The 6,560-nt window shown below is 38.3% G+C and overlaps 1 non-coding gene across 1 annotated transcript; it reads right to left on the minus strand.

Annotated features, from left to right (window-relative positions):
- Positions 1–4,891: 4,891 nt before the first annotated feature.
- On the minus strand, positions 4,892–4,997 carry LOC145609860 (small nucleolar RNA R71). The gene has a single exon (XR_014106134.1). It is a non-coding gene; the product is annotated as a small nucleolar RNA R71 (small nucleolar RNA).
- Positions 4,998–6,560: the final 1,563 nt, after the last annotated feature.

A 6,560-nucleotide genomic window follows, 5' to 3' on the forward strand; every position in this document is an offset into this window, starting at 1 on the left:
AATAACAACTCCTAGCATGTCACTAAACGATAAAGATCAAAGCTTTAAACCTAACATGGTACTAACATGATAACATGATATTAGAATTAAGTAAAGGCACCCTAAACATGACACTAGAAGGCATAAAATAACATCCTAACATCATACTAGAAAGCATTAAAAGTATCCTAACATGATACTAGAAATTAAACGATAATAATAGTCATGCAATCTATATTGTGAAAGAAATAGGGAGTAAGCTAATCTACTTACTTTGAAGCCTCGTACCTCTTTCTAATAACAAAATACACAAGTTAGTAAACTTCAATGAAAGTAATAAAGAACAATTACAGAAAGTAAATTGAAATCAAATTAAATAAAGTTTTGACTAGTTTTGGGACCAAACCCTCAGAGATTATCAAACTTTACACGTCTAGGGTGAAGGCAACTTCGAACTTGGCTAGATGACACTAAGTCTAGTGTATGCGGAATATTGTATGTGAAAAGCTATTTTAGAAAAAGAGAGAGAAAGAAAGAAAGCGTATATTGCTCAAGAGAGAAAAGAGAGAATTAAGGAAGAATTGAATGAGAATCGATGATTCTGAAAACAGGAATTCGGACGCTATTTATAATGAAAATAATCCGGAAAATCATAGAATTTGATAAGGAATAAAACTCCACGCTGTCGCCAGGAATCAACTCTGTCGCGACGCGACAATGTCTGTCGCGACCCTACATGTCGCGTGGCGACAGACTTGTCGTTTGGCGACAGCCTGTATTAGCGCGTTTTCCTTCACGCGGAATCTGATCTTTAATCAACTTGATCTACGGAATCTGTACAGAAGATAAAATAAGTATTTTTAAGATAACAAAACAATATTTTATTCTAAATAAAAATCTTTTAAAGATAATTAATTATTAAATCTAACAATATTAGAATTAAAAGGAACTTTCTAGAAACTTCTAGAAAACTATAATTAATCCTAACAATTTTAGGAATAATAATTAATATTGGGCCCTCCTCTAGATCATTGGGCCGTATTAAAATAAATAACCGGGCCCAGTTTAGTATTTTGGCCATAACTTCCTCAATATTCATCGGAATTGGGCTTATAATATATCGTTGGAAAGGTCTCCTCGAGCCCCATCCAACTACACCATTATTGACCCTTATCATGGACCAAAATAATTGAAATGGACGTTTTCAAATAAATAAAAGTCATTTTCAAAAACAGAGAGAAGAAAATTTAATTAAAACTAAACCGCAACATTTGGCTTTCGAATCACTTTCACCTAATTCGATAATAACACAACGCGCAAGGCATTCATCACTGGGTTTAGTTTTGGGAGACACAAATGGGTGTCTACAGGAGCCCGGTAGCGAAAAGTCTTGAGACCCTAGGGGATACATCTTAGGGTCATATAATGACGTTTGGAACCATATATGACCCTTATATGTTGCCATAAATGTCCGTGGTAGGCTTGAGGTCACGATATCGGTGCAAGTTTAGATTAGGTAAATAGACTGTTTAAAGGCATATTGGATGGTTCCACCCACTCAATTGGACTCCCGGAGGGTATTAGGAACCATGGTAAACATCTCGGCATTTTTTTTTTCGGGTGAAAAAAGGTCAAAAAATTCCAAAATTGAAGGCTATATCCAAGCTTTTTGAGGAATTTTGAGGTTTCGGGGCCCAGTGGAGAAAAGTCTTGAGACCCTAGGGACTACATCTTAGGGTCATATAATAACATTTGGAACCATAAATGACCATTATATGTTGCCATAAATGTCTGTGGTAGGCTTGAGGTCACGATATCGATGTAAGTTTGGACGGGTAAATTGAATGTTTAAAGGCATATTGGATGGTTCCACCCACTCAATTGGACTCCCGGAGGGTATTAGGAACCATGGTAAACATCTCGATAATTTTTATTTCCGGGCGAAAAAAGGTCAAAAAATTCCAAAATTGAAGGCTATAATCCACGCTTTTTGAGGAATTTTGAGGTAACGGGGCCCGGTGGCGAAAAGTCTTGAGACCCAAGGGGATACATCTTTGGATCACATAATAACGTTTGGAACCATATATGACCATTATATGTTGCCATAAATGTCCGTGTTAGGCTTGAGGTCACAATATCGGTGAAAGTTTTGAACGGGTAAATTGACTGTTTAAAGACATATTGGATGGTTCCACCCACTCAATTGGACTCCCGGAGGGTATTAGGAACCATGGTAAAGATCTCGGCATTTTTTTTCCGGGCGAAAAAAGGTCAAAAAATTACAAAATTGAAGGCTATAATCCACTCTTTTTGAGGAATTTTGAGGTTATGGGGCCTAGTGGCGAAAAGTCTTGAGACCCTTAGGTATACATCTTAGGGTCATATAATGACGTTTGGAACCATATATGACCAATATGTGTTGCCATAAATGTCCGTGGCAGTATTGAGGTCACGATATCGGTGAAAGTTTGGAACGGGTAAATTGACTGTTTAAAGGTCTATTATATGGTTTCACCCACTTAATTGGACTCCCGGAGGGTATTAGGAAGCATGGTAAACATCTCGGAAATTTTTTTTCCAAGCGAAAAAAGGTCGAAAAATTCTGAAATTGAAGGCTATAATCCACGCTTTTGAGGAATGTTGAGGTTACAGGGCCAAGTGGCGAAAAGTCTTGAGACCCTAGGGGATACATCTTAGGGTTATTTAATGACGTTTGGAACCATATATGACCCTTATATGTGATGAGTGACATTTTTGGCACTCATTTGGTTCCTTTTTGGATGATTTTTATTTCTTTTTATCTTTCTTTTCTTTAGTTTTCCTTAGTTTTATTCTTGTTTTCTTCATTTTATGCTTTTTGTAGTTAGTTTCTCTATTTTGTGCTTTTTCTAGTTTATTTGTTATTTTTCCCTTTTATTTGCTTTTTCTCCTTTGTTTGTAGGTTGTGATTGATTGTCCAAGGATTCCCGAGTTTCCTTTCCATAGTTTTCCATTGATTTTCATGCCTAAAGCTTGTGCAAGAAGTTTCAAGTCAATGTGAGGTTCAAGGAGCATGCTTCAAAGTCTTGTTTATGTCTTCTTCATGGCTCATTTTCTTCAAGATATTCAAGGAAGTTGCTGCCTACCTTGTCCTCCATCATCATCATCTAGGATGCGTGCACCTCGTGAGCAAGGGCAAAGAAGAAAGGAGGAAGTAGCAGCTCTGTGCGGGCGCACAAGAGGAGTGTGCGGCCGCACATCTGTCGTGTGCGGCCGCACATCAGGTGTGTGCGGGCGCACATGCCTGGGTGTGCTCCCGTGCGCACCATTCTCTCTCCTTCGAGCGCTCGCACCGACGTGGGTCTATTTTTGGACGTCTTTCCCAACTTCTTCTTTGGATTGTTAGTTATTTCATTCCATTTATAGAGAGAAGATTAGATCTTCATGAGTAAGAATTAGATTAGATTAGATTTTAGAGAGAGAAAACATTAGTTCTTAGCATTTTTTGAGAGAGAAAGTGTGGGTTTGATGATTGATGATTGAAGATTGCTTCATTTGATTTGATTTCTATCACGTTTGTAAGGATTCTTTACTCTTTAATGCAATTCAATGTTTGATTTCATTAGTATTGTTGTTTGATTTGGTTAATTGATAGTTTGATTGATATTATTGAATTTGTTGGTTTCAACTGATGAATTTGGGAATGATGATTAGTTTAGTTTTGATTTTGATGTTCTTTATGGATTGTGAGTAGTTTATTTGCTAGGGTGGTGGTGAAGCATGTATTGATGATGAATTGAGATTAATTTGGGGGAAATTGATTGAGTTGATAATGTGATTAAATTGGTTGATTGATTTTGTGCATGTGTGTGCTTGATTAGGCTTGATCACCCTAGTTATTCACACTAGATTGCATTGTGAGTTCACATTGATACGGACCATTGATTTGTGGCTTACATTTACTCGATTGAGATATCTTGTGATGTTTCCTAGCTAGTGTTTGATGTAGTTGACGCTAATTAGACCTCTAGGAGAATAGCTTGATGTACTCTCTTGGTTGCAATTTCGGTTTTCCCTCGCATTGTTTGACTTAATCGGTTAATTCCCCGAGTTGATTGAACTTCATCGTTGATGCATGTGGATCCATTCCCCTAGTGTCTTAGCATTCATTTAGTACTAGCATTTTGCATTGCCTAGCTTATTCTTAGTGTCTACCATATACCCCTATTAGATTTCGGAATAGCTTAATCTTGGCATCGTGCATTTATTCTCCATTCCCTTGGGTTCGACCTTGACTTGCCACTACGCTATATAGGGGTTAGTTAAGCTATAAATATTGTTTGATAGGGTGGGGTGGTAGCCCAACGACCTACCATTCTCTTCTCCATCAAAATGGCGCCGTTGCCGGGGAATGGTGCTTTGAATGCATGTTGTTTTTGAGTCTATTCCACTCTATTTGCAAAATACAAAAAGATTTTACACTTAGGCTACACTTGTAGCCGTGCTACTAATATTGTCTTTAAGTTTTGTGTGTGTAGATCCTAAGTCATGGGAAGTAATTCAAGAGTTACCTTGAAGGAGCTTGGAGTGCCCGGGGCTTATAGGTATGAGAGCGCCATAGCTCCGCCTATATCACCGGAGAATGACTTTGAAATAAGGCCGGAAATGATCACCCTAATTGAGAGGAGACAATATAATGGGGCAAAGAACGAGAGCCCATTGAACAATCTTAAGGAGTTTGAAAAATATTGCAACACTATCAATGTCAATGGAGTTTCTCAAGAGTTTATCCGCCTTAAGTTGTTCCCTTTCTCTCTCATAGGAAGATCTTTGGAATGGCTAGACAAAGAAGTGAAGCCCAATTCCTTGAAGACATGGGATGATGTCACAAAGGCTTTCTTGTCCCGTTTCTACCCACCAAAGAAGACGGCGGAGGCTAGAGCCTTAATCCAAAGTTTTAAGCAATTGCCTAGAGAGAATCTCTATGAAGCTTGGGAGAGGTACAAGGACTACCAAAGGGAATGTCCTCACCACGGAATTCCAACATATCAAGTGATCCAAATCTTCTATAGAGGTTTGAGCTTTCAAGGTAGATCGAGCCTAGATGCCGGAGCCGGAGGGCCAATCATGAGCAAGACGGAAGAAGAGGTTGTGGATGTAATAGATGATGTGGTAAGGAATTACATGGATTGGCATGATGAAGAGAGAGAATCGACAAGCATAAGTTGCTCAACCGATCAATCTTATGTCATCAACGAATTGTCCACAATGGTCTCGGAGTTAGGAAAGGAGGTGAATTTTCTCAAGAACAAGCTCGAGAGCCCTTCACAAGCTTCAGGTCTTCCCTCCCAATTTAAGGGGAGAGGTACATCTTCCTACTCTAACCCTCTTTATGCTTCTTGTTGCATGATTAGAGAATGCTTGGTTTGTGATATATGTGGCAAGAATGATCATGATGCTTCTAATTGCTCCAATGTTCCTTGTGATAGATATGATGGATATGAGAATGTGCATGTGAATTGTGATGATAATAATGATTTTGGACCTAGATTTAATGCTCAAAAGATTGTAGGGAATAAGAATTATCACAATAATGGGAGCTATGATAATTACAACCAAAAGAGTGGTAATGGTAACCGTGTGACCCAAGAATTTTGTGGTAACCATAACAACTTTTGTTGTAATGATCAAAGCTATGGCCAAGAATATGGGGATCATAACCAAGGTTATGGGAACCATAATCAAAATTTCGGCCAAAATCATGGTAAGGGTAATTGGAGTAATCAAGGTAGGGGAAATTTTCAAAATGATGTTCAAAGAGACACCCCACCCCAAATTACTCCAAAGACTCAAAGCCAAGGTGATGATTTCTTTACTCAACAATCCCAATTGAATAGGCTAGAAAATTTCATGATGGATCAATCTAAGATGTTGAATGAATTCACATTGTCTTGTAACAAAATGTTTGAAGTCCTATTTACTCATGGAAAAATGCTTGAGAACCAAATTGTTCAACTAGCCAACCCTTTGAAAGATTGTGCTAGTCCATCTCTTTTTCCCTCACAAGAAGTTGATTCTAGGGAACCGATGTGTGCTATGACCACTAGGATTGGTAAGGTCCTTAAAGAGAGTGTTCCTAAGAAGAGTAAGGAGAGTGAAAAAGAGAATGATTTGAGTGAAGAGAATAAGAATGAAGAGTCTAGCAAGATGAGTGAAGATTCCAATGATAAGCCTAAAGAGAAAGAGCGGAAGCAAGATGAGGTTTACAAACCTAGACTTCCTTACCCCCAAAAGCACAATAGGCATAAATTGGATGATCAATTTGGGAAATTCATCGACATGAACTTCATCTTACTCTTCCTTTTACCGATGTTGTAGAACAAATGCCAAACTATGCTAAGTTTCTTAAGGAAATTTTGAGCGGTAAGAGAGATTGCAATATGGTGGAACCGGCGAATCTAGGGGAGTGCTTTAGTGCCTTTTTTCAAAGCGACCTACCCCAAAAGTTGAAGGATCCCGGAAATTTCTCCATACCTTGCAAAATCAAAGGAAAATTGTTTCAAAATGCTCTTTGTGATCTTGGTGCTAGTGTTAGTATCATG

The sequence above is a fragment of the Chenopodium album genome, chromosome 23 (assembly GCF_948465745.1).
Source record: "Chenopodium album chromosome 23, dcCheAlbu1.1, whole genome shotgun sequence".
Classification (NCBI taxonomy): domain Eukaryota; kingdom Viridiplantae; phylum Streptophyta; class Magnoliopsida; order Caryophyllales; family Amaranthaceae; genus Chenopodium; species Chenopodium album.